The 12,194-nt window shown below is 49.3% G+C and overlaps 16 non-coding genes across 16 annotated transcripts; all 16 read right to left on the bottom strand.

Moving 5' to 3' along the window:
- Positions 1-274: 274 nt before the first annotated feature.
- On the bottom strand, positions 275-439 carry LOC143315500 (U1 spliceosomal RNA). Its single transcript, XR_013076071.1, has one exon. It is a non-coding gene; the product is annotated as a U1 spliceosomal RNA (small nuclear RNA).
- Positions 440-1,118: 679 nt separating this feature from the next.
- LOC143315547 (U5 spliceosomal RNA) lies at positions 1,119-1,236 on the bottom strand. Its single transcript, XR_013076118.1, has one exon. It is a non-coding gene; the product is annotated as a U5 spliceosomal RNA (small nuclear RNA).
- A 358-nt stretch (positions 1,237-1,594) lies between these two features.
- On the bottom strand, positions 1,595-1,785 carry LOC143315428 (U2 spliceosomal RNA). Its single transcript, XR_013076003.1, has one exon. It is a non-coding gene; the product is annotated as a U2 spliceosomal RNA (small nuclear RNA).
- Positions 1,786-2,526: 741 nt separating this feature from the next.
- Positions 2,527-2,691, bottom strand: LOC143315489 (U1 spliceosomal RNA). Its single transcript, XR_013076060.1, has one exon. It is a non-coding gene; the product is annotated as a U1 spliceosomal RNA (small nuclear RNA).
- Positions 2,692-3,370: 679 nt separating this feature from the next.
- LOC143315546 (U5 spliceosomal RNA) lies at positions 3,371-3,488 on the bottom strand. The gene has a single exon (XR_013076117.1). It is a non-coding gene; the product is annotated as a U5 spliceosomal RNA (small nuclear RNA).
- A 358-nt stretch (positions 3,489-3,846) lies between these two features.
- LOC143315427 (U2 spliceosomal RNA) lies at positions 3,847-4,037 on the bottom strand. Its single transcript, XR_013076002.1, has one exon. It is a non-coding gene; the product is annotated as a U2 spliceosomal RNA (small nuclear RNA).
- A 741-nt stretch (positions 4,038-4,778) lies between these two features.
- LOC143315477 (U1 spliceosomal RNA) lies at positions 4,779-4,943 on the bottom strand. The gene has a single exon (XR_013076049.1). It is a non-coding gene; the product is annotated as a U1 spliceosomal RNA (small nuclear RNA).
- A 679-nt stretch (positions 4,944-5,622) lies between these two features.
- On the bottom strand, positions 5,623-5,740 carry LOC143315544 (U5 spliceosomal RNA). Its single transcript, XR_013076115.1, has one exon. It is a non-coding gene; the product is annotated as a U5 spliceosomal RNA (small nuclear RNA).
- Positions 5,741-6,098: 358 nt separating this feature from the next.
- LOC143315426 (U2 spliceosomal RNA) lies at positions 6,099-6,289 on the bottom strand. Its single transcript, XR_013076001.1, has one exon. It is a non-coding gene; the product is annotated as a U2 spliceosomal RNA (small nuclear RNA).
- Positions 6,290-7,029: 740 nt separating this feature from the next.
- On the bottom strand, positions 7,030-7,194 carry LOC143315465 (U1 spliceosomal RNA). The gene has a single exon (XR_013076038.1). It is a non-coding gene; the product is annotated as a U1 spliceosomal RNA (small nuclear RNA).
- A 679-nt stretch (positions 7,195-7,873) lies between these two features.
- LOC143315543 (U5 spliceosomal RNA) lies at positions 7,874-7,991 on the bottom strand. The gene has a single exon (XR_013076114.1). It is a non-coding gene; the product is annotated as a U5 spliceosomal RNA (small nuclear RNA).
- A 358-nt stretch (positions 7,992-8,349) lies between these two features.
- LOC143315425 (U2 spliceosomal RNA) lies at positions 8,350-8,540 on the bottom strand. The gene has a single exon (XR_013076000.1). It is a non-coding gene; the product is annotated as a U2 spliceosomal RNA (small nuclear RNA).
- A 740-nt stretch (positions 8,541-9,280) lies between these two features.
- On the bottom strand, positions 9,281-9,445 carry LOC143315453 (U1 spliceosomal RNA). Its single transcript, XR_013076027.1, has one exon. It is a non-coding gene; the product is annotated as a U1 spliceosomal RNA (small nuclear RNA).
- A 679-nt stretch (positions 9,446-10,124) lies between these two features.
- On the bottom strand, positions 10,125-10,242 carry LOC143315542 (U5 spliceosomal RNA). The gene has a single exon (XR_013076113.1). It is a non-coding gene; the product is annotated as a U5 spliceosomal RNA (small nuclear RNA).
- A 358-nt stretch (positions 10,243-10,600) lies between these two features.
- LOC143315424 (U2 spliceosomal RNA) lies at positions 10,601-10,791 on the bottom strand. The gene has a single exon (XR_013075999.1). It is a non-coding gene; the product is annotated as a U2 spliceosomal RNA (small nuclear RNA).
- Positions 10,792-11,532: 741 nt separating this feature from the next.
- Positions 11,533-11,697, bottom strand: LOC143315442 (U1 spliceosomal RNA). Its single transcript, XR_013076016.1, has one exon. It is a non-coding gene; the product is annotated as a U1 spliceosomal RNA (small nuclear RNA).
- Between the last annotated feature and the right edge of the window lie 497 nt (positions 11,698-12,194).

The raw sequence follows: 12,194 nt of genomic DNA, 5'->3' as shown, positions 1-12,194 counted from the left end.
TTTTCTTTTCTTTTCTTTTCTTTTCATTAGTTGACTTATCTTTTAGAATATAATCATTAAAAATGTTCAACATAGATTTCATAACAATTTCTTGTGGGACACAAAACTTTCTCTAACTGGCATCCTGCAAAGCTGACTAACTCATCACAGTAAGGTGCCATCACTCTTTTGGCTGTTACTGAAAAGCAACCACAGGGCTGCAACAACATATCATTCTAAAAGCTGATGAATTTAAGTTGCTGATGACCACTTTGCTTATCTTCAACACTATGATGAGGGGAGAGCGCGTACGCAGTCCCCCACTACCACAAATTATGCAGTCGAGATTCCCACATGTGGGGAATTCGCACGGGTCAGCACATCCCTCAGTGCAATGGATGCGCCTCGCCATGGGTGAACCACCTTGTTGATCATGGTATCTCCCCTGCCAGGTAAGTATGAATTGAAGGTGCCACTGACAGGCGGCTAAGTCCTGGACACGGCAACCTATGTGACGGTACGGACAAGGCAGAATCTCACAGTCAGGTGCCCTTAGCATTAGCTGACCTTCACTGGTTGTTGCTGAGAATCACATTGACTCAAAAGATGTTGACTGGCGTCCTGCAAAGCTGACTAACTTACATCACAGTCAGGTGCCCTGACTCTTTTGTCTGTTTCTGAAAGGTTCAAAACACTTCCGTCATTTGACTAAGACGCGTGGTACGCCCACTTTGGACGTCAATTTGTTTCCGTTTTTTCCATGAGAAACATAACAAACAGTGACCTGGCATGCAGTCTCCGTCTCTGGCAAAGCAAACACAGGGCTGCAACAACACGTCAGTCTAAAAGCTGATGAATTCAGGTCACAGTCAATGACCACTTTGCTTATCTTCAACACTATGATGAGAGGAGAGCGCGTACGCAGTCCCCCACTATCACAAATCATGCAGCCCTAACGGTTTGCAGGCCCAGGCGACCCCCTGGAGCAGCGCGCACACGGCGTGGTGCAAGCGTTTGACTTGCGCGTAAGAAGGGCAGGCGCTGAGGCACCTCCTCCCAGGCGCTCCGTGGCTCAGTCCTGAGCGCTTTGTGCATGTGTTTGTGTGACCGAGGGCGCTGTTGATATTCACAAATGAACGAGGCTCAGCCAAGTGGCAGAGCCATCCAAAAATAGGTGCAACTCATTGGTGTTCCTTTCCACGGAAGTCTTTAGTAAAAGGCGAAAGACTTGTGCGATATGAAGAGAAACCTGAGTAAGTACGGCCCTCCCCTGTACGGCAGCCAAGACTGGTGTCGTCCCAGTCACTACACTCATGGTAGGCCTCGCTCTTTGTTGCACTGTCCCGACTGCAAGCTCTGGCTGCATTTTTGTCAGGCGTCATCCCGCCTTTGCTCCTTCCCCCTTCCCCCTTCCCCCGCAGACACACAGTGATGGGAGAGCAGGAGACTGCCAGGGTTCCCAGTCAACAGCCAACAGGCTGAATTCCTGCAGCTCCGACTTGCGATGCCACGAGCGCCATCCGCTTTGAGCCTCGCCTCTTGATGCGCTGTCAAGACGAGCGACGGCCCTCTCGGCCTGCGTCCAGATTTGCTTTTGCTCTTGCACAAGGCTGAAGGAAGGTGCACCGTTCCCGGCGGCACTGCAATACCGGGTCGATGCATGGAGTGAACGGAGCAAGCCCCTTTTTCAGCTCCCGGCGCTAAAAATCCATTTAATATGTTGTCCCCGTATAGAGGACATATCAGATATTAAACTGATAAGAACAGATACTACACTTGATCTTAGCCAAAAGGCCGAGAAGCGATGAGGTTCAACCGTTTGCTGGCCCAGGCCACCCCCTGGAACAGTGCGCACACGCCGTGGTGCAAGCGCTTGACTTGCGCATAAGAAGGGCAGGAGCTTAGCACCTCCTCCCAGGCGCTCCCTGGCTCAGCCCTGAGCGTTTGGTGTGTGTTTGTGTGACCGAGGGCGCTGTTGATATTCACAAATGCACGAGGCTCAGCCCAGTGGCAGAGCCATCAAAAAAGAAGTGCAACTCGTTGCTGTTCCCTTCCACGGAAGACAATTTCAATTTTTCAACATTTTGACGCTCATTAAGTCCATTACAGGGGTAACATCAAAGTACACAAATTACTTAGACGTGATGACATGGAAGTTTCAGCTATCCCATTTAAATACCATTGCAATCTTTCCATAATTGTTACTTCAGCTAAAACAGGTCATACATTATCAAACAAAGGCGTGTTTGGAACTCTCCCCTGCAAAAGCTTTCTTTTCTTTTCTTTTCTTTTCTTTTCATTAGTTGACTTATCTTTTAGAATATAATCATTAAAAATGTTCAACATAGATTTCATAACAATTTCTTGTGGGACACAAAACTTTCTCTAACTGGCATCCTGCAAAGCTGACTAACTCATCACAGTAAGGTGCCATCACTCTTTTGGCTGTTACTGAAAAGCAACCACAGGGCTGCAACAACATATCATTCTAAAAGCTGATGAATTTAAGTTGCTGATGACCACTTTGCTTATCTTCAACACTATGATGAGGGGAGAGCGCGTACGCAGTCCCCCACTACCACAAATTATGCAGTCGAGATTCCCACATGTGGGGAATTCGCACGGGTCAGCACATCCCTCAGTGCAATGGATGCGCCTCGCCATGGGTGAACCACCTTGTTGATCATGGTATCTCCCCTGCCAGGTAAGTATGAATTGAAGGTGCCACTGACAGGCGGCTAAGTCCTGGACACGGCAACCTATGTGACGGTACGGACAAGGCAGAATCTCACAGTCAGGTGCCCTTAGCATTAGCTGACCTTCACTGGTTGTTGCTGAGAATCACATTGACTCAAAAGATGTTGACTGGCGTCCTGCAAAGCTGACTAACTTACATCACAGTCAGGTGCCCTGACTCTTTTGTCTGTTTCTGAAAGGTTCAAAACACTTCCGTCATTTGTCTAAGACGCGTGGTACGCCCACTTTGGACGTCAATTTGTTTCCGTTTTTTCCATGAGAAACATAACAAACAGTGACCTGGCATGCAGTCTCCGTCTCTGGCAAAGCAAACACAGGGCTGCAACAACACGTCAGTCTAAAAGCTGATGAATTCAGGTCACAGTCAATGACCACTTTGCTTATCTTCAACACTATGATGAGAGGAGAGCGCATACGCAGTCCCCCACTATCACAAATCATGCAGCCCTAACGGTTTGCAGGCCCAGGCGACCCCCTGGAGCAGCGCGCACACGGCGTGGTGCAAGCGTTTGACTTGCGCGTAAGAAGGGCAGGCGCTGAGGCACCTCCTCCCAGGCGCTCCGTGGCTCAGCCCTGAGCGCTTTGTGCGTGTGTTTGTGTGACCGAGGGCGCTGTTGATATTCACAAATGAACGAGGCTCAGCCAAGTGGCAGAGCCATCCAAAAATAGGTGCAACTCATTGGTGTTCCTTTCCACGGAAGTCTTTAGTAAAAGGCGAAAGACTTGTGCGATATGAAGAGAAACCTGAGTAAGTACGGCCCTCCCCTGTACGGCAGCCAAGACTGGTGTCGTCCCAGTCACTACACTCATGGTAGGCCTCGCTCTTTGTTGCACTGTCCCGACTGCAAGCTCTGGCTGCATTTTTGTCAGGCGTCATCCCGCCTTTGCTCCTTCCCCCTTCCCCCTTCCCCCGCAGACACACAGTGATGGGAGAGCAGGAGACTGCCAGGGTTCCCAGTCAACAGCCAACAGGCTGAATTCCTGCCGCTCCGACTTGCGATGCCACGAGCGCCATCCGCTTTGAGCCTCGCCTCTTGATGCGCTGTCAAGACGAGCGACGGCCCTCTCGGCCTGCGTCCAGATTTGCTTTTGCTCTTGCACAAGGCTGAAGGAAGGTGCACCGTTCCCGGCGGCACTGCAATACCGGGTCGATGCATGGAGTGAACGGAGCAAGCCCCTTTTTCAGCTCCCGGCGCTAAAAATCCATTTAATATGTTGTCCCCGTATAGAGGACATATCAGATATTAAACTGATAAGAACAGATACTACACTTGATCTTAGCCAAAAGGCCGAGAAGCGATGAGGTTCAACCGTTTGCTGGCCCAGGCCACCCCCTGGAACAGTGCGCACACGCCGTGGTGCAAGCGCTTGACTTGCGCATAAGAAGGGCAGGAGCTTAGCACCTCCTCCCAGGCGCTCCCTGGCTCAGCCCTGAGCGTTTGGTGTGTGTTTGTGTGACCGAGGGCGCTGTTGATATTCACAAATGCACGAGGCTCAGCCCAGTGGCAGAGCCATCAAAAAAGAAGTGCAACTCGTTGCTGTTCCCTTCCACGGAAGACAATTTCAATTTTTCAACATTTTGACGCTCATTAAGTCCATTACAGGGGTAACATCAAAGTACACAAATTACTTAGACGTGATGACATGGAAGTTTCAGCTATCCCATTTAAATACCATTGCAATCTTTCCATAATTGTTACTTCAGCTAAAACAGGTCATACATTATCAAACAAAGGCGTGTTTGGAACTCTCCCCTGCAAAAGCTTTCTTTTCTTTTCTTTTCTTTTCTTTTCATTAGTTGACTTATCTTTTGGAATATAATCATTAAAAATGTTCAACATAGATTTCATAACAATTTCTTGTGGGACACAAAACTTTCTCTAACTGGCATCCTGCAAAGCTGACTAACTCATCACAGTAAGGTGCCATCACTCTTTTGGCTGTTACTGAAAAGCAACCACAGGGCTGCAACAACATATCATTCTAAAAGCTGATGAATTTAAGTTGCTGATGACCACTTTGCTTATCTTCAACACTATGATGAGGGGAGAGCGCGTACGCAGTCCCCCACTACCACAAATTATGCAGTCGAGATTCCCACATGTGGGGAATTCGCACGGGTCAGCACATCCCTCAGTGCAATGGATGCGCCTCGCCATGGGTGAACCACCTTGTTGATCATGGTATCTCCCCTGCCAGGTAAGTATGAATTGAAGGTGCCACTGACAGGCGGCTAAGTCCTGGACACGGCAACCTATGTGACGGTACGGACAAGGCAGAATCTCACAGTCAGGTGCCCTTAGCATTAGCTGACCTTCACTGGTTGTTGCTGAGAATCACATTGACTCAAAAGATGTTGACTGGCGTCCTGCAAAGCTGACTAACTTACATCACAGTCAGGTGCCCTGACTCTTTTGTCTGTTTCTGAAAGGTTCAAAACACTTCCGTCATTTGACTAAGACGCGTGGTACGCCCACTTTGGACGTCAATTTGTTTCCGTTTTTTCCATGAGAAACATAACAAACAGTGACCTGGCATGCAGTCTCCGTCTCTGGCAAAGCAAACACAGGGCTGCAACAACACGTCAGTCTAAAAGCTGATGAATTCAGGTCACAGTCAATGACCACTTTGCTTATCTTCAACACTATGATGAGAGGAGAGCGCGTACGCAGTCCCCCACTATCACAAATCATGCAGCCCTAACGGTTTGCAGGCCCAGGCGACCCCCTGGAGCAGCGCGCACACGGCGTGGTGCAAGCGTTTGACTTGCGCGTAAGAAGGGCAGGCGCTGAGGCACCTCCTCCCAGGCGCTCCGTGGCTCAGCCCTGAGCGCTTTGTGCGTGTGTTTGTGTGACCGAGGGCGCTGTTGATATTCACAAATGAACGAGGCTCAGCCAAGTGGCAGAGCCATCCAAAAATAGGTGCAACTCATTGGTGTTCCTTTCCACGGAAGTCTTTAGTAAAAGGCGAAAGACTTGTGCGATATGAAGAGAAACCTGAGTAAGTACGGCCCTCCCCTGTACGGCAGCCAAGACTGGTGTCGTCCCAGTCACTACACTCATGGTAGGCCTCGCTCTTTGTTGCACTGTCCCGACTGCAAGCTCTGGCTGCATTTTTGTCAGGCGTCATCCCGCCTTTGCTCCTTCCCCCTTCCCCCTTCCCCCGCAGACACACAGTGATGGGAGAGCAGGAGACTGCCAGGGTTCCCAGTCAACAGCCAACAGGCTGAATTCCTGCAGCTCCGACTTGCGATGCCACGAGCGCCATCCGCTTTGAGCCTCGCCTCTTGATGCGCTGTCAAGACGAGCGACGGCCCTCTCGGCCTGCGTCCAGATTTGCTTTTGCTCTTGCACAAGGCTGAAGGAAGGTGCACCGTTCCCGGCGGCACTGCAATACCGGGTCGATGCATGGAGTGAACGGAGCAAGCCCCTTTTTCAGCTCCCGGCGCTAAAAATCCATTTAATATGTTGTCCCCGTATAGAGGACATATCAGATATTAAACTGATAAGAACAGATACTACACTTGATCTTAGCCAAAAGGCCGAGAAGCGATGAGGTTCAACCGTTTGCTGGCCCAGGCCACCCCCTGGAACAGTGCGCACACGCCGTGGTGCAAGCGCATGACTTGCGCATAAGAAGGGCAGGAGCTTAGCACCTCCTCCCAGGCGCTCCCTGGCTCAGCCCTGAGCGTTTGGTGTGTGTTTGTGTGACCGAGGGCGCTGTTGATATTCACAAATGCACGAGGCTCAGCCCAGTGGCAGAGCCATCAAAAAAGAAGTGCAACTCGTTGCTTTCCCTTCCACGGAAGACAATTTCAATTTTTCAACATTTTGACGCTCATTAAGTCCATTACAGGGGTAACATCAAAGTACACAAATTACTTAGACGTGATGACATGGAAGTTTCAGCTATCCCATTTAAATACCATTGCAATCTTTCCATAATTGTTACTTCAGCTAAAACAGGTCATACATTATCAAACAAAGGCGTGTTTGGAACTCTCCCCTGCAAAAGCTTTCTTTTCTTTTCTTTTCTTTTCTTTTCATTAGTTGACTTATCTTTTAGAATATAATCATTAAAAATGTTCAACATAGATTTCATAACAATTTCTTGTGGGACACAAAACTTTCTCTAACTGGCATCCTGCAAAGCTGACTAACTCATCACAGTAAGGTGCCATCACTCTTTTGGCTGTTACTGAAAAGCAACCACAGGGCTGCAACAACATATCATTCTAAAAGCTGATGAATTTAAGTTGCTGATGACCACTTTGCTTATCTTCAACACTATGATGAGGGGAGAGCGCGTACGCAGTCCCCCACTACCACAAATTATGCAGTCGAGATTCCCACATGTGGGGAATTCGCACGGGTCAGCACATCCCTCAGTGCAATGGATGCGCCTCGCCATGGGTGAACCACCTTGTTGATCATGGTATCTCCCCTGCCAGGTAAGTATGAATTGAAGGTGCCACTGACAGGCGGCTAAGTCCTGGACACGGCAACCTATGTGACGGTACGGACAAGGCAGAATCTCACAGTCAGGTGCCCTTAGCATTAGCTGACCTTCACTGGTTGTTGCTGAGAATCACATTGACTCAAAAGATGTTGACTGGCGTCCTGCAAAGCTGACTAACTTACATCACAGTCAGGTGCCCTGACTCTTTTGTCTGTTTCTGAAAGGTTCAAAACACTTCCGTCATTTGTCTAAGACGCGTGGTACGCCCACTTTGGACGTCAATTTGTTTCCGTTTTTTCCATGAGAAACATAACAAACAGTGACCTGGCATGCAGTCTCCGTCTCTGGCAAAGCAAACACAGGGCTGCAACAACACGTCAGTCTAAAAGCTGATGAATTCAGGTCACAGTCAATGACCACTTTGCTTATCTTCAACACTATGATGAGAGGAGAGCGCATACGCAGTCCCCCACTATCACAAATCATGCAGCCCTAACGGTTTGCAGGCCCAGGCGACCCCCTGGAGCAGCGCGCACACGGCGTGGTGCAAGCGTTTGACTTGCGCGTAAGAAGGGCAGGCGCTGAGGCACCTCCTCCCAGGCGCTCCGTGGCTCAGCCCTGAGCGCTTTGTGCGTGTGTTTGTGTGACCGAGGGCGCTGTTGATATTCACAAATGAACGAGGCTCAGCCAAGTGGCAGAGCCATCCAAAAATAGGTGCAACTCATTGGTGTTCCTTTCCACGGAAGTCTTTAGTAAAAGGCGAAAGACTTGTGCGATATGAAGAGAAACCTGAGTAAGTACGGCCCTCCCCTGTACGGCAGCCAAGACTGGTGTCGTCCCAGTCACTACACTCATGGTAGGCCTCGCTCTTTGTTGCACTGTCCCGACTGCAAGCTCTGGCTGCATTTTTGTCAGGCGTCATCCCGCCTTTGCTCCTTCCCCCTTCCCCCTTCCCCCGCAGACACACAGTGATGGGAGAGCAGGAGACTGCCAGGGTTCCCAGTCAACAGCCAACAGGCTGAATTCCTGCCGCTCCGACTTGCGATGCCACGAGCGCCATCCGCTTTGAGCCTCGCCTCTTGATGCGCTGTCAAGACGAGCGACGGCCCTCTCGGCCTGCGTCCAGATTTGCTTTTGCTCTTGCACAAGGCTGAAGGAAGGTGCACCGTTCCCGGCGGCACTGCAATACCGGGTCGATGCATGGAGTGAACGGAGCAAGCCCCTTTTTCAGCTCCCGGCGCTAAAAATCCATTTAATATGTTGTCCCCGTATAGAGGACATATCAGATATTAAACTGATAAGAACAGATACTACACTTGATCTTAGCCAAAAGGCCGAGAAGCGATGAGGTTCAACCGTTTGCTGGCCCAGGCCACCCCCTGGAACAGTGCGCACACGCCGTGGTGCAAGCGCTTGACTTGCGCATAAGAAGGGCAGGAGCTTAGCACCTCCTCCCAGGCGCTCCCTGGCTCAGCCCTGAGCGTTTGGTGTGTGTTTGTGTGACCGAGGGCGCTGTTGATATTCACAAATGCACGAGGCTCAGCCCAGTGGCAGAGCCATCAAAAAAGAAGTGCAACTCGTTGCTTTCCCTTCCACGGAAGACAATTTCAATTTTTCAACATTTTGACGCTCATTAAGTCCATTACAGGGGTAACATCAAAGTACACAAATTACTTAGACGTGATGACATGGAAGTTTCAGCTATCCCATTTAAATACCATTGCAATCTTTCCATAATTGTTACTTCAGCTAAAACAGGTCATACATTATCAAACAAAGGCGTGTTTGGAACTCTCCCCTGCAAAAGCTTTCTTTTCTTTTCTTTTCTTTTCTTTTCATTAGTTGACTTATCTTTTAGAATATAATCATTAAAAATGTTCAACATAGATTTCATAACAATTTCTTGTGGGACACAAAACTTTCTCTAACTGGCATCCTGCAAAGCTGACTAACTCATCACAGTAAGGTGCCATCACTCTTTTGGCTGTTACTGAAAAGCAACCACAGGGCTGCAACAACATATCATTCTAAAAGCTGATGAATTTAAGTTGCTGATGACCACTTTGCTTATCTTCAACACTATGATGAGGGGAGAGCGCGTACGCAGTCCCCCACTACCACAAATTATGCAGTCGAGATTCCCACATGTGGGGAATTCGCACGGGTCAGCACATCCCTCAGTGCAATGGATGCGCCTCGCCATGGGTGAACCACCTTGTTGATCATGGTATCTCCCCTGCCAGGTAAGTATGAATTGAAGGTGCCACTGACAGGCGGCTAAGTCCTGGACACGGCAACCTATGTGACGGTACGGACAAGGCAGAATCTCACAGTCAGGTGCCCTTAGCATTAGCTGACCTTCACTGGTTGTTGCTGAGAATCACATTGACTCAAAAGATGTTGACTGGCGTCCTGCAAAGCTGACTAACTTACATCACAGTCAGGTGCCCTGACTCTTTTGTCTGTTTCTGAAAGGTTCAAAACACTTCCGTCATTTGACTAAGACGCGTGGTACGCCCACTTTGGACGTCAATTTGTTTCCGTTTTTTCCATGAGAAACATAACAAACAGTGACCTGGCATGCAGTCTCCGTCTCTGGCAAAGCAAACACAGGGCTGCAACAACACGTCAGTCTAAAAGCTGATGAATTCAGGTCACAGTCAATGACCACTTTGCTTATCTTCAACACTATGATGAGAGGAGAGCGCGTACGCAGTCCCCCACTATCACAAATCATGCAGCCCTAACGGTTTGCAGGCCCAGGCGACCCCCTGGAGCAGCGCGCACACGGCGTGGTGCAAGCGTTTGACTTGCGCGTAAGAAGGGCAGGCGCTGAGGCACCTCCTCCCAGGCGCTCCGTGGCTCAGCCCTGAGCGCTTTGTGCGTGTGTTTGTGTGACCGAGGGCGCTGTTGATATTCACAAATGAACGAGGCTCAGCCAAGTGGCAGAGCCATCCAAAAATAGGTGCAACTCATTGGTGTTCCTTTCCACGGAAGTCTTTAGTAAAAGGCGAAAGACTTGTGCGATATGAAGAGAAACCTGAGTAAGTACGGCCCTCCCCTGTACGGCAGCCAAGACTGGTGTCGTCCCAGTCACTACACTCATGGTAGGCCTCGCTCTTTGTTGCACTGTCCCGACTGCAAGCTCTGGCTGCATTTTTGTCAGGCGTCATCCCGCCTTTGCTCCTTCCCCCTTCCCCCTTCCCCCGCAGACACACAGTGATGGGAGAGCAGGAGACTGCCAGGGTTCCCAGTCAACAGCCAACAGGCTGAATTCCTGCAGCTCCGACTTGCGATGCCACGAGCGCCATCCGCTTTGAGCCTCGCCTCTTGATGCGCTGTCAAGACGAGCGACGGCCATCTCGGCCTGCGTCCAGATTTGCTTTTGCTCTTGCACAAGGCTGAAGGAAGGTGCACCGTTCCCGGCGGCACTGCAATACCGGGTCGATGCATGGAGTGAACGGAGCAAGCCCCTTTTTCAGCTCCCGGCGCTAAAAATCCATTTAATATGTTGTCCCCGTATAGAGGACATATCAGATATTAAACTGATAAGAACAGATACTACACTTGATCTTAGCCAAAAGGCCGAGAAGCGATGAGGTTCAACCGTTTGCTGGCCCAGGCCACCCCCTGGAACAGTGCGCACACGCCGTGGTGCAAGCGCTTGACTTGCGCATAAGAAGGGCAGGAGCTTAGCACCTCCTCCCAGGCGCTCCCTGGCTCAGCCCTGAGCGTTTGGTGTGTGTTTGTGTGACCGAGGGCGCTGTTGATATTCACAAATGCACGAGGCTCAGCCCAGTGGCAGAGCCATCAAAAAAGAAGTGCAACTCGTTGCTGTTCCCTTCCACGGAAGACAATTTCAATTTTTCAACATTTTGACGCTCATTAAGTCCATTACAGGGGTAACATCAAAGTACACAAATTACTTAGACGTGATGACATGGAAGTTTCAGCTATCCCATTTAAATACCATTGCAATCTTTCCATAATTGTTACTTCAGCTAAAACAGGTCATACATTATCAAACAAAGGCGTGTTTGGAACTCTCCCCTGCAAAAGCTTTCTTTTCTTTTCTTTTCTTTTCTTTTCATTAGTTGACTTATCTTTTGGAATATAATCATTAAAAATGTTCAACATAGATTTCATAACAATTTCTTGTGGGACACAAAACTTTCTCTAACTGGCATCCTGCAAAGCTGACTAACTCATCACAGTAAGGTGCCATCACTCTTTTGGCTGTTACTGAAAAGCAACCACAGGGCTGCAACAACATATCATTCTAAAAGCTGATGAATTTAAGTTGCTGATGACCACTTTGCTTATCTTCAACACTATGATGAGGGGAGAGCGCGTACGCAGTCCCCCACTACCACAAATTATGCAGTCGAGATTCCCACATGTGGGGAATTCGCACGGGTCAGCACATCCCTCAGTGCAATGGATGCGCCTCGCCATGGGTGAACCACCTTGTTGATCATGGTATCTCCCCTGCCAGGTAAGTATGAATTGAAGGTGCCACTGACAGGCGGCTAAGTCCTGGACACGGCAACCTATGTGACGGTACGGACAAGGCAGAATCTCACAGTCAGGTGCCCTTAGCATTAGCTGACCTTCACTGGTTGTTGCTGAGAATCACATTGACTCAAAAGATGTTGACTGGCGTCCTGCAAAGCTGACTAACTTACATCACAGTCAGGTGCCCTGACTCTTTTGTCTGTTTCTGAAAGGTTCAAAACACTTCCGTCATTTGACTAAGACGCGTGGTACGCCCACTTTGGACGTCAATTTGTTTCCGTTTTTTCCATGAGAAACATAACAAACAGTGACCTGGCATGCAGTCTCCGTCTCTGGCAAAGCAAACACAGGGCTGCAACAACACGTCAGTCTAAAAGCTGATGAATTCAGGTCACAGTCAATGACCACTTTGCTTATCTTCAACACTATGATGAGAGGAGAGCGCGTACACAGTCCCCCACTATCACAAATCATGCAGCCCTAAC

This window comes from Chaetodon auriga, chromosome 22 (assembly GCF_051107435.1).
Source record: "Chaetodon auriga isolate fChaAug3 chromosome 22, fChaAug3.hap1, whole genome shotgun sequence".
NCBI lineage: Eukaryota > Metazoa > Chordata > Actinopteri > Chaetodontiformes > Chaetodontidae > Chaetodon > Chaetodon auriga.
The sequence above is the reverse complement of the archived record's forward strand: the minus strand, read 5'-3'. Positions and strand labels throughout refer to the sequence as shown.